Genomic DNA, 26,053 nt, shown 5'->3' on the forward strand with positions numbered 1-26,053 from the left:
TGATGTAAATAGAAACTGATGGGATGGTCTGAGATTTCTGTGATTGACAGTGCCTTCCTCTGAAGGCAATAATTCAGGCACATTTCCTGATGTCTCAATATCACCTGAGCATAAGTCTTAAAATTATGCCCTAGAGAACTGGGTGCTTCCATTATTCTGCCTGGTGTCCAGCTGACTTTTGTGTTTGGTTTATGAGTATGGCAATGTGGAGGTGACACTTATGTGTTAGCTGAATGCTGTGAGGGCCTGCCTTTCTGCTACAGTGAATAGATGAGTGTGTGCATAGGAAAATATCCTCCTCTTAAGAGTCCATTCCTTTTCTTCTCTCTCTATAGATATGGATACATATATATACACACACACACAATACATATATAAAAAATGTTTTTCCAAATGCCTCCAATTATAATGCCATTCTCCATGAATTTCTATAAAAAAATTAAGACCTACATGATTATTATGTAGATTATATTGCATAAATTATTACAAAGAGATATTAGGAAACAAATGTCTGTTAGGTAGATTAGAAGATTAGAAGCCAGGGACCTCACAAAGTTAAGCAATTTTTATTAGGTTGCACAGCTCAGTAAAGTGGAAACATGGAGCAGATCCCAGACCTTCTGGCTCCAAGGGATTGTATCCAACAGACATGACAATTCTATTTGCACAGTGTCTGGCACATTGTAGGTGCTCAAAATATATTGTTGGGTAAATGAATAAATGTCTAAAAGTCTTTGGGTCATGACCTGATTACCTCATTCCTTTTTTCTTTGTTTTGATCTGCTGTGTCAGCCTAGGCAGGTATTCAATTTTTCTCATGACAAAGTCCCTCAGTCACCTTTGCCCCCTTAGGGACTTGCGACAGTTTCTCCAACAAGCTCTTTAGTAGCCCTGTCAAGGAGCAAACGTTTTTATTGGAACAGCATGAAATGTAATATTACTCATAGATTCTGTCAGAAAATTAGTGGTATTGAAAACGAGCTCAACACAGCTGGGTAAGATTACACCACCTCCCTGGAAGCAGTAAGCTGAGGGACTATGGGGAGTCATAATGGTCTAATGATGGCTAATGGTGAGGAAATGATGGACCCGAGGCCCATAAATCAATCTGAATACAGGGATGGTTAACAGAATGCTCAGGAGATGCTTGAGCTCATCTGAGCATTGTTCACATATAGGTGTCTCTTACTGGACCATTATTTTTTTGTTACACAAGGGGAAATTATGACAATGTGTATGTAGAAAGTACCAGAAGGCTAAGATATTTGCAGATTGGCAAATAGGTGGAGAAATGTGAAGTTTATCTTTGGGTTCCAGAATGCCAAGCCCATGGTTCTTTCAGGCTTAGAACTGATTTCTTGTTTTAGGTATTTGCCAAAATCAGGATGGCTCCAATTTTTAGTGTTGGTCTAATTTTTCTTTGTATGCAATGACCAAAGAGGTGGTCCTAAGAGAGCAAGAGGTTAGAGTTTAGTTAAGAATTCATATGATTGCCTTTGCATTTTCCAATCCAACCAATATTACTACCATTTCTGAAAACCCCCATCAGTTTCAGTTCTCCCTGTATTTTGCAAGGTTCTTTTGTTTCAAGTATTTATTGTTTAGGAGCAGTCAAATGAAAAATTTGACTATAACCATGGAAAGTTTTAACAGTGGGATTTTTCTAACTCCTTTAATAGTTTCCTCTGGAGTAGAAATGATTGGCAGCAATGATGTAAAGTCAAAACTCCAAGATTCACTTGAGGCAGAGTCAAGATGTAGCTCCTTCTTTCTGCTCTTTTATAGAAATATTAAACAAGGTGTTGTCACACCTTTATGCAGATGTTTCAAATGTGAATTTTGCAAGTGTGACATGTTATATTTGTAGAAATAATATCAAACATCTTCTAGAAAAAAGGAAGCACATATATCTTGAGGTGATTTACTTGATAATGATAGTTAACAGTCATAATTTATTATTTCTATTTTTCCCCAAACATAATTTTTCTTTTTTTTATTGGAAAGATTTGGGGAGAGTCAGAGGTTTCAGAATGGATGGTGTATGTGCCCAAGGGACTCCTCAAAGATACCCACATATGGAATTATAACAATTACCTTTTTTTAGGATTGAAGACAATGACAATGCACATGTGGGAGACTCCACTAAAACCTTCATTGTGATCTCTGCATTAGAAGAAGCCTTTTCTGAGGTGTGGCTCCCTGTGTTCCTAGAGGAGGGTGCCAAACAGGTGAGCTGTCATAGAGAATGGAATGGGAGTATGAATTTTCAGATGCTAGAGTAATTTACAGTTTTTTCAGAAAGAGGCATATTTAACATTATTTTTCTGCCCTCAACACAACAAAACCATTGATTCTTTGTGACAATTTACTTCATGGGAGTGTGGAAATAAGATGTAGCCACACATGCTAAGTCTAGAGGGAGAATAGGGTTATGATCAAGAGAAAGGGTCTATGGCTCACTCTATGAACAAAGCAGAGAAGAGGAGCAAAACTACCAAAAAGGAAAATAAGGCACCAGTTTCTATAAAATCCCATTCTCACAGCAGTAACAATTAGTGGAATTATCCCTGATGCTTTTAGTGCAAGTTGCTCCAGAGAGGGCCTTTTCATTTTTACCAGCCCTGACTTTTGTACTTCAACTCAGAATCATTTTGTTCTGTCAACTGATTTTATCTTGACCCCTTTTCATGTCCAACCATTTAGCCTCAACCCTACCAAGAATATCACACCAGTCTGAGTGACCACGCATTTTCCTTTAAGCTAGATGGAATGATGGCTTGCCCTAGTCCCAGGCTTTTCTGTTTTCTGTCATTATTTACAAATCCATTCCATTATTACCAGAGATAAAAGTAGCAGAAAATTCAAAGAGAAGGTAGCTGAGATTTTTCACTTCTAAGGCTCTAACTTTTGGCTTCACATTGCCCCAGGAAGAGAGCCTCTGATCATGCTATTCTGAAAACTGCAAATGCTTTTCCTCATATCTGGACAGAGGACTTCCAAGGGGAAATGACTTCCATGGTGATGAGAGCAAAAATGATCAATCTCCTTTTCCAATCATTGTCTACTTGAAAAGTTCAATGGATATTTGGCCTCCTTTCTTGTCATTCACTTATGGGGGGGGGGTTGAGTCAGCATTAGGAAAAATATTGTGATATGCACCATGACACAAAGGAGGGTCATGGTTACTTAAGATAGTTGAGTATAACTTATATGTAGAATGATTGACCTATTGCCCTGAGACTGTAAGTGGGATGGGAATCTCAGAGGAACTTCCAAATCTAATGATGTATCTATCTCCCCTCACAGAAGATAGGGCTTTATTGGAAGGGACCATACTCAGGCCTATTCTGAAGTTTGGATGAAATAAAAGAGTGAGAATTGAGTAATCAAATTTTCACGTAAAAAAGCCATAGGTAAACAAGGGTTTCTGGTTATTTACCCATTATTCAAATGACCAGATAGAAGGTGTCAAGAGTAATAAATGTTTCCACTTCTTCTAGCTGATAAACAAATGTCTCCTTTGTATTATTTACTTAGAAAGAAATAACTACCTAATATTTCTATCAAAGTGAGGTTGTCATGTTCTAACAAATGCCAAGATCATAAGCCAAATTTAGCAGAACCTTTTATCCTGCCCTAGAGTCCTACTCCTGGGTGACCTAGGCCATGTTCTGAGAAATGTGTGGCAAACCTAACTAATCACTGGAGGTCATAAATAAAGACATTGCCACTTGCTAAGACACGTAGCTCCTTCCTGGAGTAGCTGGGAATTGGTGATAACAAACCACAATAACTCTGAGCTTAAAAATGTATTTGAATTTTGTTATTATGCATTTTGCAATTTTGGCAGTTTTGAAGGTAAAAATGTGTCAAAGGGTAATATATCTCAAGGACAGTCAGTGTTAAATCAATATTAATTAAATAGGTTTATTCTTATTTAACAAAGCACTGAAGTGTGGAGGAAGGGATCTGCTGTGACTATTTTCTTTAATTTTCTTTTGCCATCTGTCAGGTAAGGTAAGACCTCCAAATCCCATACATCAGCATTTTTCAAATATAGCCAATTTTCAGCTCAAGTTGCTTACCTAATGATGTATTTACTATGTCTCAGTTATGATTTACCAGAAATAAAGCTGTATTATAAAGCTGAAAGGAATTGGGAGGAATATCTATAAAGACAGTAGATGTTTTGAAGTGAGAAAAAAAAAACTGGGGTTATTTCCTTTAAAAATTCAGAAACCCCAAAGAAGTGTAACAGCACAAAGGATTAAAATAACAATTACTATCATTGCTGTGAAACATATAGAAGGGATCATTCATGGACTAACTCCATTATGGAAATTCTGCCAAATAGTCTTTTCCTATCCATTTCATATCTTTTAAGGAATGAAGTCTATACTCCTAAATTAGCAATATCTAAGCTCATAAAGGGGGCAAAAAGGTTCTATGAAAGATAAAAGACCATTCTGTCAATTAGTTGTATCTTTTCAAGGGTGTGGCTATCCTAATGGAGTGGGCAATAAGAGGTGAACTTTGTTTCTGACTAAGATATTACTAAAAGCTGGTAATGTAACATGGTGGGGAGAGTGGTGAAGACAGATCCAAAGAACCATTAGAAAAAAGTTCATTATAAACATATGCTTGCCAATCATGGAACTTCAGAAGATCATTCATTGTGGGCTTTTTTACAGATGAAAGCTTATGTCAAATATTATTAGAAGCCGCCATGGCACTATCCAGGGTGCTGAATTAGCTAGTGTTAAACCCTTGTCTCAATGAAGTCAGTCCTTTGCATCTCTATCTCCTTTAACCTTGATATCATGGCATCAAATGCATGCCAATTTTGAACTCCACTGTATAACTTCAGAAAATCACATATGTTGGGACTAATCCAAGGACTATCTCAACATCTTGACCCCTATCACCATAGCAAAGAACAATAAGATACAGTTTTTATCATCAAAGACATTATCTGGCAGGAGGTGTCAGGCAGTTAAATAAATAGAAGTACTTTGGTGGGGACATGCATAGAATATTTTGTGATCTCAGAGGTAAGAGTCTTCTGGTGTGGAAGGGAAAACACACAGCCAAACACTCTTTACAAATATAGGGTTTAAGTCACTTCTGAGTTAGACTTGGAATTGAATTAGGGCAGGGATGAAGTCGTCCCTGTCAAGTCATTATTAGTTTCCCCACCTGAAAAAAAAATGTTTCTATAGGAATATCAACTTTAGATATAGACTCCATCTATGACTTCCTGAGTGTAGATTGTTTAGCAGAAAAAAAATTTTTTTGAGAAAGACCCAAGTATGTACCTCTATATCACTACCACCCTATCTTTACCCTATGTAGAGTTTCTTACACATAACTTAAATTCTTTAGATTCTGATGAATAAATTATTTCAATTATGATAGTAATTTACTCTTACTTCCACTTCAAAAAACCACCTTAGTAATCAAATGTTGTTGCCTCTTTTGGAGGCTTACAACACTCCATACTGGAATTGGTCAGTTCTTGATGTGGGCCTAACATTTACAAGTGTTATTAAATCCAATGTAAATGATAAGAGAATGTGACAATTTCTACTACATGCATGCACACCTATAATACTGGTTTTGGAAAATAATTTCTATTGTTTTTGCTACCTAGCCTATAGTGTTTTGTTAGGGTAGCCTGAGCTGACTAATACTAATAATAGGGTAGCCTGAGCTGTCTTAGAAAACACACTCATACCTGGATTTTGATTATTTGAGCAACTATTAATCTAATTTATGATGTAAATTAGTCTTTTTTTATACATTAATCTTCTTAAAGGAATACACCCCTGTAACCCTACAGTAGCCCTTGAAGAATTTTACTCTTCCCTCATTGAGCTGACAACAGCTCAAGTGTCTTGAACTTAAGACTATTTTGCCCCTGACTACTCCCTGTTCATGAATAACCATTGAGAGGTCAACAAAAGCATCAAAGAGTCTTACATATTCTTTACAAATATCAGATAATTGATAAATGGTATAAAAGTGAGCAATAGCAAAATCTCTTTGTTTGGTAGTTGGCAGCTTCCTATGTGCAAAATTATATGTAGAAACGTCTCTTTCTAAAAGAAAAATCATTGCGAACATATCCCATAACTTGACAGATATGTAGTTTGAGAGAGTAGAAGGCTTCCTTTGGAAAAAATATATGCCTTTGAATCTTTTCACAATGCAGCATATATTAAAAGTAAGTAAAAGTAAATACTTTTGCAAGGATTAGAGCAATTTAAATCACGAAAGGCTTTTAAATGGTAGTGAAAGTTAACTCCTTTTCAAATATATGATTTGCAAATATTTTCTTCCATTCTGTAGACTACCTTTTCATTTTGTTGATGGTTTCCTTTGTTATGCAGAAACTTTTTAGTTTGATGCAGTCTCACTTGTTTATTTTTGCTTTTGTTGCCTTTGTTTTTGATGTCAAATCCAAAAAAAATCATTGCCAAGACCACGTTAAGGAGCTTACTTCATAATGTTATCTTCTAGGAGTTTTCTGGTTTCAGGTCTTACATTCAAGTTTTTAATCCATTTTTAGTTGATTTTTTGTGTATATTTATAGTGTAAGATAGTGATCTAGTTTTATTCTCTTGCTTTCTGAATATCCAGTTTTCCCAATGCCATTTGTTGAAAAGACTACCATTTCCCCAATGTTCTTGGCACTTTTGTTGTAAATTAATTGAGCATATATATATGAACTCATTTCTGTGCTCTCTATTCTAGTCTACTGGTCTGTGTGTCTATTTTTAAGCCAAATCTGTACTGTTTTTATATAAATGCTAAGAAGTTAATATCAAAATTATATAAAGGACTTGGGTAAGTCAATAGCAAAAAAAGAAAAGAAAAGAAAAGAAAAGAAAACAAATAACAAACCAAAAAAAAATCTCATTTAAAAATAAATAGACTGAATAGACATTTCTCCAAAGAAGATATACAAATGGCCAGCAGGTATATGAAATGTGCTCAATATCACTAATCATCAGGAAAATGCAAATAAAAGCCTCAATAAACTATCACTAATCATCAGGAACTATCACTAATCACCAGGGAAATGCAAATAAAAGCCTCAATGAACTATCACCTTATAACAGTTAGAATGACTATCATAAAAAGCAAAACAAAAGATGATGAGTGTTGGTGTGGATGTGGAGAAAAGAGAGCACTTGTGTAATGCTGGTGGGAGTGTAAATTCATTCAGCCTCTACAGAAAACAGCATGGAGGTTCCTCAAAAAATGAAAAATAGAACTACCATATGATACATCCATTTCTAGGGATATATTTAAAGGAAATTAAAACGGGATATCAAAGAGATCTCTGCACTCCATACTTATTGCAATATTATTCACAATAACCAAGAAATGGAAGCAACTTAAGTATTTATATGAATTCATATATATATATATGAATATTATTCAATAATGTGAAAGAAGGACCTACTGCCATTTGTGACAATGAGGGTGGAACTTGAGGGCATTTTGTTAAGTGTAATAAGCTAGGCAGAGAAAAACAAATACTACATACTATCACTTATATTTGAAATCAAGATAAGATCAAATGAGATGAGATAAGATAAAAGGCAAACTCATAGATGCAGTAGAGAAAAGGGGTTTCCAGGGACTGGGGTGGGGATAAAAGGGTACAAACATCCAACTATAAGATGAATAAAGGCTAAGGTTCTAATATAAGGCATGGTAATTATGGTTGATAATGCTGTATATCATAATTGAAATTTGCTAAGATAATAGAACTTAAATATTCTCAACTAAATCCAAGAAGACAAATACATAAGGTGATAGAGGGGCAAATTAACTAGATGGAGGGACTCTTTTCATAATGTGTACATGCGTCAGATCACCACAGTGTACAATTTATCTTACAGTTCTACTAGTTCATTATACCTCAGTAAAGCTGAAATATAAATAAATAAATAAACAAACAAACAGCAGTGAGGGAAGAAAATGATCCAAAGGTTTATTTGATTGAAAGTGTTTGACCTGAGAATTTATGGTTGAGGAGTTTACTAATTTAAAGGTGGAGGGTCCTTTTTTCCTGGGAATATAACTCTGAGCTGAATATGCCTCTCTAGTACTACTAAGAATCTTGAACTTAAGCTGTACTAATTACCTCTAAATCTACATTTTTAGTTTTAATTATATCCAGGAAATAACCTTGAATCTGAATAGAAGTCAACTGAGGAGCTGTCAACTGAGAAGATTCAGATGGTGGTGAACAATCCCGGTGGTCTCCCAGATGAGATGAGTGGGATGTCTAATGTCTAGATAATGAGATCAGCATTAATCTGTGGTTAACCAGCATGACAGTTCACAACCGAACAGATGATTTTCTTCCTAGTGCTGAAGTTCCTTCTTCTCGGTGAATTTTCTACCTAGTTGTTCATCTAGTTGATCTGGGGATTGGAACAGGAAACTTGTCAGTCTTAAAATCTCAGTCCTCACAGATATCAGTTCCCAATCTTTGTGATTCTATACCTCAAACAGTTTTCAATGCACTTTGCTGCTCTTCCTCTGTCCTTTACGACCTTACCTGCCAGCTACTGTCATCTCTTTTCCTGCATTAAGTGTCCTTAGCACAGTTTTCGTGTCTGCTCCTGCCCCTTCCACTCCAGGCACTCAATCCCAGCCAGCATGGTACGTGTTACAGATTAGGTGAGTCCCACGCTTGTGGCCTTTCAGTGCCTTCCTGGTGCTCTCGGGTTGCAGTGCAAGATTATTAACATAAGTGATTGAGCCCAGAGTATCAAATCCATTTATCTCCCTAGCATTATTCTAAGTCCTTTTTAATTTTTTTTCTGTGATCCAATCTAATTAGCTTTAGCAATCAAGTATTTGAGAGGGCTACAGTTCTTTGTGTCTTGGGCCCTGTGTATAAGTGCTTTCTCTATACACGCCTTCACCACCCCCATACCCTTTGCTAACAATGCCTTAATTATTCTTCAGCTTTCAAATCAATACTGTCGAAGGGGAAGCATTTATTGAAACCCCAGACAAATACCAAGCAGTTAATTTTGAGTATCCTGAATCTATTGTAGTGGTGTATATGATTGTAATAGTATAATTATTTAGTGATGACAAATAGCATTTAAGTATGTAGTATAATACCTTGCCTGTAGTAGAAGCGAATTAAACAAATACTGATCAGAAGAGATTTTGTGTTTTTTTTCGTTTTTTGTTTGGTTTTTTTTTTTTTTTTTTTTTTTTTTTTTTTTGCTGTCATGCTTATTTTAAAGGTCTCCACTATGGCCCCAAATGGTATCAAATTCACCCTTTGGGATGTGGGCATTTAAATGGAACCCAAAAATCCGTCATTAAGAATCTGTCGTTCTCGTGAACAGGTAGTGCTTAGTGTGACATGGAGACCCAGAGTCAGGGATGGGGTTGGCATCTGATTCCTAGGGTTAAATGGTATTCTAAGCAAGCAGATTTTTCCTAAGGAGAGTTCTGCTTTTTTTTTTTTTTTTAAGATTTTATTTATTTATTTGACAGATGGAGATCACAAGTAGGCAGAGAAGCAGGCAGAGAGAAAGGAGGAAGCAGGCTCCCTGCTGAGCAGAGAGCCCGATGAGGGGCTCAATGCGGGACTCGATCACAGGACTCTGGGATCATGCCCTGAGCCTAAGACAGAGCCTTTAACCCACTGAGCCACCTACATGCCCTGAGAGTTCTGCTTTTTCTATGAGAATGATCTTAGGAAGAGTCACTATCATCACTCTCAATGTCTTTCACAGGACGATCTTAGTACTAGGTAATTCTTCTAGGCTCTTACAACTAAACAGAGGAATTGAGAGGACTTAGACATTGAAGAGACTCTTTTGGGAAATTATGCTAACATTCTAGGAGTTGATTTAAACTATGACGTGTGGTGGTCCAAGGGAAAAAACTTTACTCATGCCATTAATGTTTTGCCTCCCAGGGTGCTCACATCATTTATTGTCACATATGGTTGGAATGGCAATGCTTTAACAGCCAGAAAAACTGCCCAGCTTTTCCAGGAATATGGAACATTCCTATACCTATTCATATTCTGCTAACTCTTTCAAGGTATTAATCAGCTAAGAAATTAAAGACAAGCGGAAAAGAAAACTTTCTTGAAAAACTTAAATAGAGCTAATTTTTAAAGAAGGGTATCTAAGGAGCATCTGGGTGGTTCAGTCCATTAAGCATTTGACTCTCGATTTCAGCTCAGGTCATGATCTCAGGGTCCTGGGATCAAGCGCCGTGTTGGGCTCTGCACTTGGCAGGGAGTCTGCTTGGATTCTCTCTCTTCCTCTTTCCCTGCCCCTCCCCACTGCTCACTTGCACACTCTTTCTAAAATAAATAAATATTAAAAAAATAATCAAGACAAAACTTGGGTTCTGATAAGTTATTAGATGAAACAAAGTGAACAGACAAGGGAACTGTGGCAGAAAAAAGCATTAAGGGCATTAACTCAAAGACAATAGAAGTCCAGAGCCAGCTGTCTGTGGGAATGTTGCTGGAGAGGGGTAAGAAGAGAGTAGATCCTAAATAGTTTCACCACACACACAAAGCTAACTTTAAGGTGATGGAAATGTTAGCTCATTTGTGCTATATTTCACTATGTGTATGTATATCAAAGCATCACATTGTATAACTTAAATATAAACAATTTCCATTTGAGTTATATCTCAATAAAGTGGGAACAAAAGGAGAAATAAGTGTTATAAATAATTATAAGATTAATAATCTAATGCATGGAATTTGGGAAAATCTTGGGGAAAAGTATGAAAGAGAATTTCCTTCTCTTTCATGGTAGGGTTGCAAACTGTCTCAAACTTAAACCTGATATTAACAAATGAGCAATGACTTCAGATTCTTTGTTTTTTTTTTCCATAATATTGTTTCTTAAACTAAAAATGAACATTTAATAAGGTAATATTCATTTAGTGAAGAAATATTTATTTCAAGTTTGACAAGTCTTTTCATTTCACATTAGCATATTTTTTCCTATTAAATTCAAGTAAGAGAGAAATTCTCTCATTGTCTTTATTGCTACATTTGTGCAAATAAATATCTGGAGTGGTAGGAACCTACTATTAATAAAGTTTTAGTGGATATAAGTGTGGTGAGCCCTTGCAAAAGAAATGCAAATGGTCAGAAGGTAGTTTTACTTTTTATTCTCTAGTTTTCTAAACTTTGAATATTCTAATATTCATAATGCATGAATATTTGTCAATAGAGGTTATCTGAGTAGAGAGCTCATAGCCTATGTGTTATTCTTTGTACAATTTGGCATATTTGCACATAATAGCTCACATTTAGATGTGGATACTCTAAAAAAGAAATATATGTAAATACAGAATGTGATAAAAATAAAGTGAGAAAACTACACTTAAACAATACAAGTAGTCATAGATTTAAAACAAAAAGTAGACACAGAGATGCAGATCTAAAATGGTTAGAGAGAATGAGTGGAAAACTAATATTTTTGAGCATTCAATATTTTCCTTATGTAGGAATATTAAATCCCTTTTAAGTTACTCCTCTACAAATGGATAAAATGCCCTAACTGCAGAAACATATAATGTAAAAATAACAGGTGAAGGCAGATGTATAATTAAAATATATTAAAATTCAAAAGAGCATAAAAGCAAATAAGACAAAACAAGACAGAAACTCTAAGGATTATGAGATTTAAAAGATTAAAGAGTTGTGATAAGCTAAAACAAATAAAAAGAAAATATTTACCCAAAGAATACAGTATATATTTACACAAGAGAAAATTAAATTTACCTAAATAGAAAATTTTTAAAGTATGAAAAATTACTAGTAAATTTAAAGAAAAAGCTAGATCAATATGGAATATGCTGAGAAAATGTGAAAAATACTAAAATTATGAGATGGCATAAAAGGGAATGATTTGGGGCACCTTGATGGCTCAGTGGGTTAAGCCTCTCCCTTCAGCTCAGGTCATGGTCTCAGGGTCCTGGGATTAAGCCCCTTATAGGGCTCTCTGCTCATCAGGAAGCCTGCTTCCCCGTCTGTCTCTGCCTGTCTCTCTGCCTACTTGTGCTCTCTCTCTCTCTGTCAAATAAATAAATGCAATCTTTAAAAAAAGGAGGGAGAATGATTAGATAAAATTTATAAAAGGAAAATATAAAAGAAAAATAATCCAGGATTACATTTTTTAAAAAATTGATTGTTAAAGTTAAACAAAAGGGAGCAGCCCCCCAAATGCCCAGATTTGGATAATACATGTGCTAACAATTTGTGTCTCATACTGATAATAAAGGAAGATGAATTCAATCTAGACACTTTCTTCCCCGTCAGTTATTCCAAAATATAAACAAACAAGAAATGCATATAAGGGAGAACACTTCTTTTCTTTTTAAGATTTTTACTTATTTATCTGAGAGAGAGAGAGCACGAGCGTGCATGACCAGGTGGGGAGGGGCAGAGAGACAAGCAGATTCCCCACTGAGTGGGGAGCCAGATGTGGGGTTTGAGTCCAGGACCCCAAATCATGACCTGAGCCAAAGGTAGACCCTTAGTCAACTGAGCCACTCAGGCACCTGGGAGAACAATTTTCAAATTAAAACTGAATCAACAGCAAAAATCAATGCCTGTTTCTCTGCTAATTCTGGAAGTCTGGATTCAGGTTATAATCAACACTCTCACCAGAGGAGGAAAGAAGGAAACACGCATAAGAAAAATAAAACAGTATTTTAAAAATCAATAGCATGGGGGCACCTGGGTGGCTCAGTGGGTTAAGGCCTCTGCCTTCCGGCTCAGGTCGTGGTTCCGGGGTCCTGGGATCGAGTCCCACATTGGGCTCTCTGCTCGGCGGGGAGCCTGCTTCCTCCTCTCTCTCTGCCTGCCTCTCTGTCTGCCTGTGATCTCTGCCAAATAAATAAATAAAAATCTTAAAAAATAATAAAAACAATAAAAAAATAAATCAATAGCATGGTTGAAGTATATGAGAGGTAAAAATATTAAATTATGAAGGAAATGAGATAATGACGGTAACATGAAAAACAAGCTAATTTACAAAAAATCAGATAATGGTAAACAGTAAGTGCTTAAAAATAAATAGACGACAGGTGGTTGAGAGCAAAACATTAAATGAAGCAGCTGGGCAATGTCCAAATTCTAACAGCTTCCTAGTAGGAAAATAACAAGACAAAGAATGTGTTATTTTAATTTCCCTTCACTTCTGTGGAGGTTAATAGAAGCCATGGGTTTGGACTCTTGGGACTGGGCGGCTAGGACAGAATTTAGTTTCCCACAGTAAGAAAGGGTTGAGGAGGAATGGTGAAGACCACAGCATGAGGCCCAAGCTGCAAGAGAATTAGGTCTGAGATGAGAACTTCCAGTCACTGGAGTTCCAAACCCTAGCAGCCAAAGAAGGATTTGAGGGAGAGCAAATATATCTGCTGTTAGGTATTATTAATTTACTTGTTTTGTGGTGTGAGATGGAACCCATTTATCTTCACCTTGAACACTCATGTACAGATCACTGATGATTTTCATGGGTTTGTTTGGAGACACTTGCTTCAGTCCTAAGGAGGTAGGGATCATTAATTTTCCTATTTCACAGATGAGGAAACTGAGTCATATGGAGGTTATATGTCCAGGATTATAGAATTGGAACATGGCAGAACCATGTTGAAAACCTATGCAGTTTGTGCCAAACTCTCTACTCTTCTTTGTTAAAGTCACCTTTGACTGGGGAGATTCAAAGCCAGAATTTCCATGGGAAACCAGTCATATCAAACCTAAAGTAAAGAATTTGAAGATTTCTCTATCTTTTCTCAGCATTCAAATGAAGAGGGGCCCTATTCCTATTTCAAACCAAAAATGAGATGAGAAGATGTCCAAAGTCTCCTTGAGAATATTTATAATAAGGCTTTGGATAACTATTTAGAAGACTCAGTTTTTGTGTCTTCTTTTTCTCTTGGATTTCTCTTTCATCCTAGGGAAGGAAATGTACCACCTCTCTAGGATCCCATGGCATGGTTTGGTATAGCAGGGAGCAACTCTAAATAGCTGGAAGGGGCTTTGTTCTTTCAAAGAATGACAAAGCAGAAGACTACTTCGCTTCTTCACTTGGCATCTTGCAAAGCCTTTACAGAGAGTTGAGCCGATTAGCCACGATCATGAAAGCCCAATGATTTGGTGGTTCATTTCATTTCAGATCAACAACTGCCTGTGGTCAGAAGACATTTGTCCAAAGCTTACCCAACTCATTGGCTGAGGAGATGGATGTTTTCCTCTGTAGGGAAGTGACTTTGCTTTCCACCCTGATGACTGGTTCCTTGACCTGCTCACTTGTTAAGTGACTGCTGTCCCTGCAGAGTCCTAGCCCCTGCTCACTTGTTCCATGCTGATGTTTAATGAGGTGTGTTAAGCAAAGTAGGGAAAATGAATTGCATAAGAAAATACAACAAAAGATGTAGCATAGGAAGATATAAGTTCTGACTCATTGTAGTACCTTCTTACTTTTTAAGTTGACATACAGTGTTGTTTTCATTTCAAGTGTACAACGTATTGACTCAACAGTTCTATACATTATTTAGTGCTCACCGTGATAAGTGTAGTCACTATACAATGTTATTACCAAATTATTGGCTCTATTCCCTATGCTGTACTTTTCATCCTCATGACTTATTTATTTTATAATTGGTAGTTTGTACCTCTTAATCCCTTTATTTATTTAATCCATCCCTCTATCCACCTCCTCTCTGTCAACCATGATGTTGTTCTCTATATTTAAGAGTCTGTTTTTGTTTGTTCATTTGTTTTGATTTTATGCTAAAAGGAGAAATACATGCACCTCTAAGTTAACTACAGCATTATCCACAGAAGCCAAGGTATGGAAGGAGCAACCCAAGTATACTCCTTGAAAGGTGAATGGGTAAAGAAGATGTCACACACACACACATACACGGGAATATTACTCAGTCACAAAGAAATGAGATCTTGGCATTTGCAGCTACTTGGATGGACCTACAGCATATAATACTAAGTGACATAGAAAGACAAATACCATATTATTTCATCATAGTGCCTTTTAATCACAGCTCCATACCCCATACCTGCCACTGTCCGTAAGTCAAACCTTGGATTCCTTGTCTTTTCCTCCCACTATCTGTTGCCATCGTTTCAACTTGTACCACTTGCTGATCACACTTCTCTACAAGTGTTTCACCAACCAGATGGGTATCTTTTACTCTACAGTTTTCCCAAACTTCCCCCACCTTTCTGCCTTCACCCTAATCCCCTGGCACAATCCCCTGTTCATTTTCTTCATCTAGCTTTTGCTTGGATTATAGATCTAGTAGGTCATTTCTAAATGAGGATCTCACACTTGGCAGAAGAACAGCTTGTTTAAGACAAGAGACTCTTGTCCTGGGCCCACATGTACCTGTGTTCCAGGGCCACTGAGGCCCCAGAAAGACAATTTGCAGTTCTCTTTACTAAAGGTAGGGTGGAGAAATAAGCACTGTTAAATTGTTGAGTGGGAAACTAGTGTCACAGCCCTTCCTACTCTGTGGTCCCCTCACATGGAGAGTAGGACCTATTAGCCAAGAGGATCCAGCTGTGTTTTCTAGATGTGGCCTCCCTTATGGCCACCTAAGTGGTGCATTAAAACCAAACGTCTGCACAGAAAACTAGTTTCCGTGTCAGAATAAATTCCCCTTTAACAGGAATTGCAACTAAGCTTTCAGAGATGGCATTAAACCACATTCATCGTGTCCTGTCTTTTCCTGTCTTCTTTTCCTTTTCCACTCATGACCTTCTCATTCTAAGAGGAACTGCTGACCTTCTCTTTGGAAGACAAATGGAACTCATCCATCTTAACAACATCTTCACCTGGCTTCCTCTAGCACTGACCAGTGACCCCTCCAACCCCCCTCCTACAAGGGGCAAGAACACCATCCCAAGTTTTAGAACCAAACTGAGTGACAGGAATCAAGCTGTGGTTAGTGTGGTAAGGTCCAACACACAGTCAAAGCACTGAGATTTTTAAAAATATCAAATAATGAGAAACTTTATACATATAAAACTGTAAGGGAAAATATAATAAACACCAATGCACAGCACATCCAAGAAGCAGAGAATTAGTTGAGGCCCCTGTATACCACTTAGCAGTTGCAATATACAGAGGTCCTCCCTCCAAAATGTGCTCAGTATACATTTGCTGTTATCACACATATAACATTTCTTTATGTTGTTACTATCCATCTAGGTATCCATAAATAATATGTGGTATTAATTTGTAATTGGTAATAATATGTGGTATCAAATTTATGTGAATTGTTTTATGCTGAAAGTATTCTTTTATGAATTGCCTTTTTTCCCTCAACACCTTGCTTTTAAGACTTATTTATTTATTCATGTTGATTTTTTCTAGTTCTGTCTATTAATGTTCAGTACTATATGTTATTTTATTATATGGATATATTACAATTTACTTATCTATTATGCTGTGAAAATTTTTATATACAGCTCCTTATGACACCATTTTAAGGTGATCTATAGACTATATACTCTGGTTGCATTGCTAGGTGGTGGGGTATCTAACTTTTCAACTTTATTAGGTATTTCCCAATAGTTTCTAAAGTGGTGACACCTGTTCACTTTCCCATCCATGGTGTAATCTTTGTCTCCATGTCTTTACACCTTCATTACTTGGAATTGGTCATGTTTTTAAATTTTTGCTGATTTGCTGGTGTGGAATAATATGGCATGTGGCTCAAATTGTAATTTCTCTAATTACCAGCGAGATTGGGCATCTTTTGTATGTTTCTTGGCCATTTCAATTTTCTTTTCTGAAAATTGCTAAGAATAGTAACTCTTTGTCCCTCTCTGTGCCCTCAAGTTCCCTCTCCATCTGTATTTGCACAGAAGCCTAAAGCCTATCCATACTCAGAAATTTACTTTATTCCTGTCTCTTTGACAGCAGCAGAGTCTTGGCTCTGGCAGTTGAAGTTTCTGTTATATTCATTAGCAGAAGAATTGGGAAGGTGAGAAAGACAAGGGAACTGAGGACTGACCAGTGCTGCTGTTTGTATTAGAATAGATAAGGGACAGGTGACCATTGACTTTAGTTTCAATAAACAGTTCTTTCCTACTACAATCTAAATAGCATCATCTGAATCAGATGATTTCATAAAATATGTAAGAGAAAACTGAGGGCTATTTGGAGCTAACAAGAGGGAGAAGTGGAATGCTTTAACTTCATGCAAGGATATTTTTTGTTCTTGTTTTAGTGTCTCTGCAATGTACCTGTATCTGCAGGATAATTACGTAAGACACCAGAAAGAATGCAGAATTCTCTTCTTTATTTTTCTCACTCCTTTTGCTTCTATGTTGCCTTTGGGTTGATATTTAGGAAAGAAGTCAGAAGTATTTAGCCAGAAAGTCTATGTCAGTAAACACAACAAGAAATGGGAAGGTGGGTGTTTAAAGGAGGGAAGTAAAAATGGCTAAATATATATCCCTTGAGTTCAAGAAAGGGTGTTAGGAGCTTGACACAGATGCTGCTCTGTAGTAGGTTCTGGGATTTCTGGGGCAGAGGACCCTATTGTTATCAGAGGAACTGCTGTGAAGTATTACCTGGATCCCTCTTTGTGTTCTTTAGAGAGATACAAAAGAGAATATAGATTCACTTTTGTAACTGCTTTGATTACTCATGACTTCAAAAAAGGACAGATCTTATAGGAATCTTATATTTATTAAGATTTTATAACTATCCTAAAGTTATACCTTCCAAGACCCCTAGAAAATTCTACCTTCTTATATTTGAAACCTACGGACAAAATTGAGACTTCTTGACAACGTGTTAATGGAATAAGCACTGGAATTTTATTTAAGAAAATCCTGCAAGGTCTGATCTTTCTTAGCTATTAATGTATAAGATAACTTTTACCTCTTGTCTTTGCCTACATAATATAATACTAATTTCCCATTCTCTGCCAACCTATTGCCAACCCAATTCTCTGGGTTGTTGTGAAGATCAACAACAACTGAAAATACTTATGCAAACCTAAAAAATATGCAGCAATGCCACAGTGTTGAGTTAGTTATTTTTATATAATCAACCATTTTACATAATTAATCACTTGTGGGTTTTGCTGCACTAGTAGGGAAAGGTCTGTACTGGTAGCTCATAGCTACTTGATCCTCCAGTAGACCCTGGAGAAAAGATTAGACTACAGAAAAAATTTAAAAAGGAAAACCACCTATAGATACTACTCTTTTGTGCTCTGGGCTGGGGAGTTTATTACAGCAGAGTATTCTATGCACATTTGTGAGGGGATCTGGTAAAAGCTTTGCCTTCCCATTTCAACATTTCTTCTGCTCAGAGAACTGCTGTAAATTACTAAGGGTGACAAAGGGACCAGTGTGAAGCATGGACTCAAGTGGCTGATCCTGCTGTGGGCATCTTCTCCTGGCTGCAAATGTCTTCCGGAGATGAGGGGCACACAAGCTTGGGAAGATAAACTCTTCTGTCAGGGAAGAATATGACAAGGGTGAGTTTGCTTTATTTAAAAAGAAAACTTGCCTTGTTGGAGGCCTCTCATGTTCTTGGACACAAACAAGATAAGCATACAGACTCTATTGCCATTAATGCTCCCAGAATGAGAAATGAAATGTTTCTTTTGTGTGATAATTTGGGCCAGCAGCTGTGTTTGTACATAGATAAATAGAAAGCCTAGAGAGGGACACTAAAAATGGGAAAAGAGAAATTCAAGTATAGTAAAAGAAAGATTAAAAAAAAAACAGTTGGTGCTCCTGAGGACAATATTAACTAGTAAACCCTATAAACTGCCCAAGAGTGATGAGCTCTCATAACCAAATGTGTTTATGAGAGATGAACAGTCTTTAGATTCCTGTTGTTAAAGATTTGGTATAACATCCATAGGCTTGATAATGCCTGAGATCCATCCATGTACCTCTCCCCGGACTGCTTGCTGCCTTCTTCCTCATTTATATATGACATGACATGACATGATATGACAATAAGGAAATACTGACTTTGTTGAAGACATAGTTCTTTTTTTTTTAAGATTTTATTTATTTATTTGACAGCAAGAGATCATAAGCAGGCAGAAAGGCAGGCAGAGAGAGGGGGGAAGCAGGCTCCCTTCTGAGCAGAAAGCCTGATGCAGGACTCGATCCCAGGACCCTGAGATCATGACCTGGGCCAAAGGCAGAGGCTTAACCCACTCAGCCACCCAGGCACCCTGAAGACATAGTTCTAAAGCACATGGGTACAGGAAGGTGAAGACCATTTTGGGGAGACCTTACTCTAGGAGAGTTGTCTTTACTGAATCTTGGTTCCTGATTCTTATTCACAATTAAAGGAGGATATATTTCAGAAGGAGCAAGAATATCTTTTTCTCTGTGGTGTCCAAATATCAGGCATCACTAGAGGGGACCCAAACATGGAACTGTTGTGACAGCCCTGTAGATGGTGAGGGACACCATTCATACCAGTTTTAGTGTGAATGGTGGCTTCTAGGCTAGTTAAAGATGGAGGCTGTGCAAATAGCTCCTCCAAGAGGACTTTCTCACCATTATAGGCAGACAGCAGGGCTACAAAGAGCCAGGAATAACCACAGAGATCTTTAGTCTGTCAGGCATAGGCAAGAGCAGGTCAACCCATCATTACACAGAGAAGTTCAAAGCAGAGAAAGGCTTCTCCTGCAAAACAAGAACCACAGACAGATCTTTGGAGTGCTCACAAGGAGGGAAAATCTCTTTAAGCTGGAGCCAGTGGAATGGCCAGAGAGAAACTGACATGGTTTTGGGGCTTCTAGTTCCATAGCTGGGAGTCATTGGTTGAGGGGAAAAAAAAAAAAATCTGGAACACTTGGCCCAATACAAGCTGTGGAAGAAGCAATGCTAGCTGCTCTCCCTTCCTAATGGTCTAATCAAGGGTAGTCAGGATGCACATTGGCCCTCAGCAAGACTTCTGAATAAGACAAAGACCCCAATGGCTGATATCACTGTCCATCAAAACCTCCTAGAAAGCAGTTCTTTTGGGATTCTTGTCTTTCTGAGAAGGGTTTGCTTCCACCTATGGGAGTGCTTATGGTGAAACTAGCTGGAAATCATAAAGTGAATGACATTGACTTCCCATTTCTTTTAATAATTGGATCACTTACTCTGGAGTCAAATTATTCATCTTCAAGAGTACACTGGAGATTTCTGGAACTCCTAATATTGCCTCAACTGTTTTTTGCTGTCACTCAGGTAACGGAATTGACACCTGTTTGGACAGCAAGGTTTGGGTTCTACCATTCAGAAACTCCTGGAGACAAGAGAAGAGTAATAAATACTTACTGGCCACCTGCTCTGTACCAGTAACTCTCTTTGTACCCCTAACTCTCTTTCCCATAGTTGTTAGAAGGTCATTAGTCTAAAGGGCTATTTGCTTTTGTTTTTTCTTAAATTAAATGCTTTAAGTCTTACTGGCTTTTCTCCACTTAAGACCATTTACTGGAACTCAAACCTACATGTCCCTAATTGTGGAGAACAATTTGGAATAGAAAGGGAGTTTCAAAGACAAGTGTTTTTGACACTGACATAGTTGTGTAAAATGTCAGATTTATGTCTTGGGTCTGAGGTACCAGACCCTCAAGGTACCTATTGCAGTTTGCTGTTCCACAAAATGGATTTTATGTCTGTTTTCCATTGCTACCCAGAGAATAATAACAGAGAGCTCGAAGTTCCCTTAGCAACAGCCAGGTCACCAAATGCAAGTCTTCCTCTGAGAGTGTCCAAAAGAGCTGGACTCTGGGGTACAGTTCCATGTACACAGTACTATACCTTCTGTGGAGTTACCTGTGGTGCTTTTCATCCACTGCCTCCGACAGTGAGAGGGTATTTACAGAGTACTGTCACCCCAAGATTTGGAGACAAATATGCTAAGTACCTTGGCCTCTGGTAGCTCCATGAACATGGACATAAATAATTACCAAGCAAAGTGACAAAATTGCAGTGAAATAACACACCCTGAGTGTACCATGTGTGACTATCCTGGGGTATTAGGGAGAGCTTCCAGGGGAAGTCATGTCTGAGCTGTCATGATGGCAGAGGGAAAAGTGAGGTAAGGGATCTCAACTGGAAGGAGTATCACGGGAAGAGGTGTTATCAGGGCAGTTGGAAGTCAGGATTTGTATGTAGAGAGAGCAGGAAGTAAGGCCTGAATAGTGTGGGGGGCACAGAGGAACTATGGCCTATCAGAAAGCCTTCTGTGTTTCATTCTTCAGCTTTGGTTACTTTGTCCCTACTCCTTGGAGCAAAACACACATCTTACCATGAATCAAAGGTAGACAGATATGGGAAATGGAGAAGAGAGTATCCCCAGAGAGCCTGGTGTAGCTGAAGAGTCTGCCACTGGAGTGAGAAGCCTTGCCTTTATCGAGAGAAGTGGTTCTGAATTGCAGTTTTCAGAACAATAATGTTAAGTGGACCAAGGTATATTTTGAAGTAGACAACAAAAAGAACTTCCAAATAGAAGGAGTATACCATCTGGACTATTAGAAGGCTATGAGAGGGTTTTTCTATGAAGACTAAAAAGGGAAAATGGAATTTTATCTTTCTGGATTATGTTAAAGTGAGAACTATACTAAGGCACAATTCCAACAGAACCTGTTCAGCTTCTCCAATTTTGATTAATGTAATCGCATTTATCTAAAATTGGTAAGGTATGAATATTGACTTCACTGGGCCATTGCAGGGAATAAGTAAATTACATATGAGAAAGTGCCCATCACAGGATCTAGTGCATAATATAGAATGAGGAAATTGCTTCCTTTTTTACCCCCTTACCTCTTACTTTCTTCCTTTTTGATTCTTCTTTCCTTTATTATTTTGATGGTGAAGGGAGATATCCATCTAGATAGGGGTTTTCACAAGCAAGCTGTTGAATTTGTATCTACCAAAACTCATGCATTGAAATAAGTGTGACAGGCTCTTTTAAATTTTTTTCAGCTCATTTTCACCTTTGTGATTGTTGACAGTAAACCCCTGGAACTGCAATATGTTTCCTGACCACATTTCCCCTCCTTGTCACACATGGAGGCCATTATTTGCTGTGAGAGCCTATTTCCAAGTCTATTACTAGGGGAACTGATGCCAAGGTAGGAAAATGGGGACAGACTCTTTCCTTTTGAAATAAAAGGAGACATGTGGTAGGAAAATCTCCAAAAGCCTAGGAATTCAATATGTATTCACAGAATCTTGACTTGAGTTTTTATTTTCTTTGGGGTCTCTGTGTGGCCCCATGGTGTAGGTGTGGGACTGTGATTCTCCCAGGCCTACTGTGTGATAAAACCAGATGCTATATGAAAGACTGAAACTGCTGACCAGGGAGCTTATACTTTCAAAGGGGCACTTAATTAAAAACAGGGATGTGAGAAACTCCAGAAATATGGGTGTTTCAAGAGAATGAACCTTAACCATTTGGCATTCTCTCAAGAAAGCCCCTGCCAGAACTACGTCTAGAGCACAAGTCTGATTATGTCATGCTCATTTGCACAAACCTTCTTTAACCACTCATTGACTTTAGTATAAAGTTTTATATCTTTTTTTATGCTGGTGAAACTCATGCGTTCAGAGTTAATTCCGCGTACACTAGGCGTAGGTGTTAAGGACCCATCTTGTCTTCCCCTTAACCTTCTCTGGGTCCTTAAGATCTCTGTGTAGAGCTGAAGTTGGAATGCATCCATTTCATGTAGGTTGCTAAGCTTATTGGCATATGACTGTTGAAAATAACTTCTGATGATTGTTTCTACTTTCTTGGTGTTAGTTGTGATCTCTCCCTTTTCATTCATAATTGTATGAATTTGGGCTTTCTCTCTTTTCTTTTGGATTAGTGTGGCCAATGGTTTATTGGTCTTATTGATTCTTCCAAAAAACCAGCTTCTAGTTTCATTGATACGTTCTACTGTATCTCTGGTTTCCACCTCATTGATCTGGGCTCTAATCTTGATGATTTCCCTTCTTATGTGTGGAGTTGGTTTGATTTGTTGTTGATTCTCCAGTTCTTTAAGGTGTAGAGACAGGTGGTGTATTCTGGATTTTTCAATTTTTTTGAGGGAGGCTTGGATGGCTATGTGTTTCCCCCTTAGGACCGCCTTTGCTGTATCCCATAGGATTTGGACTTCATTCTCATTGGTTTCCATGAATTGTTTCAGTTCCTTGATCTCCTGGTTGATCCAAGCATTCTTAAGCAAGGTGGCCTTTAGCTTCCAGGTGTTTGAGTTCCTTCTGAACTTTTCCTTGTGATTGAGCTCCAGTTTCAAAGCATTGTGATCTGAGAATATGCAGGGAATCATCTCAGTCTTTTGGTATCAGTTGAGTCCTGATTTGTGACCCAGTATGTGGTCTATTCTTGAGAAGGTTCCGTGTGCACTTGAGAAGAATGAGTATTCTGTTGTTTTAGGGTGGAATGTTCTGTATATATCTATGAGGTCCATCTGGTCCAATATGTCATTCAATGCTCTTGTTTCTTTATTGATTTTCTGCTTCGATGATCTGTCTATTTCTGAGAGAGGTGTGTTAAGATCTCCTACAATTAGTGTATTCATATCAATATGACTCTTTATCTTGATTAACATTTTTCTTAAGTAATTGGCTGCTCCCATATTGGGAGCATAGTTGGAAAGGGATGCATGGTGAATTGAAGAGAGTGTTCTGAAGCAGAGTGTTAGTTATCTGGCAGCCTGTCCTTGTGGTTGGTTCATTAGAGTGGCCTGTGAGGATTTGCAGATCCTCTGTAGCATTTAGCTGAAGGGTTTGTGGGCCCCAGGGAACCTGGAATCAGGCATGTGCATTACTCACTCAGGCCCTTCTCTGAGAACAGGCTGGTCATCCTACTTGTGTTCAGTTCTCTGTTTCCTAACTGCTGGTCAACTGACCCAAAAGACACATCTTCATCTTCTCTTTCTCATACTGTGCTGAGACGCATCACAATGAACTCTGAGTATGGAAGTCAAAACAGTCCTTTAGATTCTGGTTTTTCGAAGATACTACCTGGGAAAAAAAAGACATATTTTCTGGGTAGAATGCTGGCTCATAAGTGCATTATAAACATGTTTTTCAGCCCAAAACACATTTCACAATGGATATCATGGAAGAATGCAGGAATTACAGCCATTGTTTAAAAGCCAGAAAGGGGCAGTGGACCAAGTTAGGAATAGGTGAAAGACAAAACAGTATTGTCTTCTCAGTCTAGAAACCACCTGGTAAGAAGCAGTGTTCTTGACCAGCGGTTTCTAAAAGGGGTTGTACACACTCCGGGATACACAAGCTCAAGATCATCCATTATGATGTGGATAGAAAACATTAGGACTTCTATATTTCACCAAAGAAGAAAATGAAATTTTTTTTTTTTTAAACCACTTTTTTTTTTTTTTAAAGATTTTATTTATTTATTTGACAGAGAGAAATCACAAGTAGATGGAGAGGCAGGCAGAGAGAGAGAGAGGGAAGCGGGCTCCCTGCTGAGCAGAGAGCCCGATGCGGGACTCGATCCCAGGACCCTGAGATCATGACCTGAGCCGAAGGCAGCGGCTTAACCCACTGAGCCACCCAGGCGCCCAGAAAATGAAGTTTTGATAGTATTTAGTATATGGGCCAACGTGGTTGTCTTTCCTAGGTCCACATGTCAGATGATCCCACTTCAAGGTTAGCTAATGAACTATCAGGCTTCCAAAATAGGAGAGAGTTGACAATGGCACTTTACACTTTGCTCACTTTTGGTGTATGGTGATGTTTTGCAGTTTCTGTGTGCCTAATTAAGTAGATTTGCTACCCATCTAGCTTTGACCAAACTAGCTTTCTATAAACAACAAATGACTTTAAAAATTCCTGCAAAGAAACTGCAGATTGAATAAAGATGAAGGTACTACTTAGGAAGCAAGCAAAGGAGAATGATGATATGATAGTGTGGATATTGCCACTCATAGAATGAGCTCTTGGTTATCAAAATTAAGAGGTAGGAACAGTGGGGTGCCTGGATGGGTCATCCAGTTAAGAGTTCAGCTCAGGTCATGATCTCAGTCAGGGTCATAAGACTGAGCCCTGCATGGGGCTCCACATTCTCTCCCACTTCCTACTTCCCTCTCCCACTTCCCCTCCCCCTACTCATACCTGCTTGCTCTCTAAATAAATAAATAAAATCTTTTAAAAATGAGGCAAAAATGGGATGCCTGGGTGTCTCAGTTAGTTAAGCATCTACATTTAGCTCAGGTCATATTATCTGGGTCCTGGGATCGAGCCCCACATCGGGCCACTTGCTCAGTGTGGAGCCTGGTTCTCCCTCTGCTTGCTGCTCCCCCTGCTTGTGCTCTCTCTCTGGTAAATAAATAAAATCTTTTTAAAAAATGAGGTAAGAGGCGCCTGGGTGGCTCATTGAGTTAAAGCCTCTGCCATTGGCTTGGGTCGTGATCCCAGGGTCCTGGGATTGAACCCCACATCAGGCTCTCTGCTCAGCAGGGAGCCTGCTTCCCCTCCTCTCTTTCTGCCTGCCTCTCTGCCTTCCTGTGATCTTTGTCTGTCAATAAATAAATAAAATCTTTAAAAAAAAAAAAGAGGTAAAAGCAGTGGTGATACTATAGGATCTGAAAAGGAATCAGACAAAAATAACAAAAAATTACTCAGGAGGTTATTTTAAATGTTTTTAAAAACAATATGATCTAGAGAAACTTTGCCCTGTGCTTTGACTACATGTTAGCTAATGACAGCACAAAGCTCACATGATAAGCAAAATATTTAAAAATATGGTTTATTTCATCTTAACCTTTTTTTTTAATTTTTTATTTTTTATAAACATATGTTTTTATCCCCAGGGGTACAGGTCTGTGAATCACCAGGTTTACACACTTCACAGCACTCACCAAAGCACATACCCTCCCCAATGTCCATAATCCCACCCCCTTCTCCCAATCCCCCTCCCCCCAGCAACCCTCAGTTTGTTTTGAGAGATTAAGAGTCACTTATGGTTTGTCTGGGTAGGAGAAGAATAAATGA

At 38.0% G+C, this 26,053-nt stretch overlaps 1 long non-coding RNA gene across 1 annotated transcript in view; it reads left to right on the forward strand.

Annotated features, from left to right (window-relative positions):
- Window positions 1-749: 749 nt before the first annotated feature.
- LOC116573489 overlaps window positions 750-26,053 on the forward strand; it is a 94,976-nt gene continuing 69,672 nt past the window's right edge. The window contains exon 1 of the long non-coding RNA XR_004278832.1: window positions 750-2,228. This is a non-coding gene — a long non-coding RNA (uncharacterized LOC116573489). The remainder of the gene's footprint in view (window positions 2,229-26,053) is intronic.

This window comes from Mustela erminea, chromosome 14 (genome assembly GCF_009829155.1).
Source record: "Mustela erminea isolate mMusErm1 chromosome 14, mMusErm1.Pri, whole genome shotgun sequence".
In the NCBI taxonomy this organism is placed as follows: domain Eukaryota; kingdom Metazoa; phylum Chordata; class Mammalia; order Carnivora; family Mustelidae; genus Mustela; species Mustela erminea.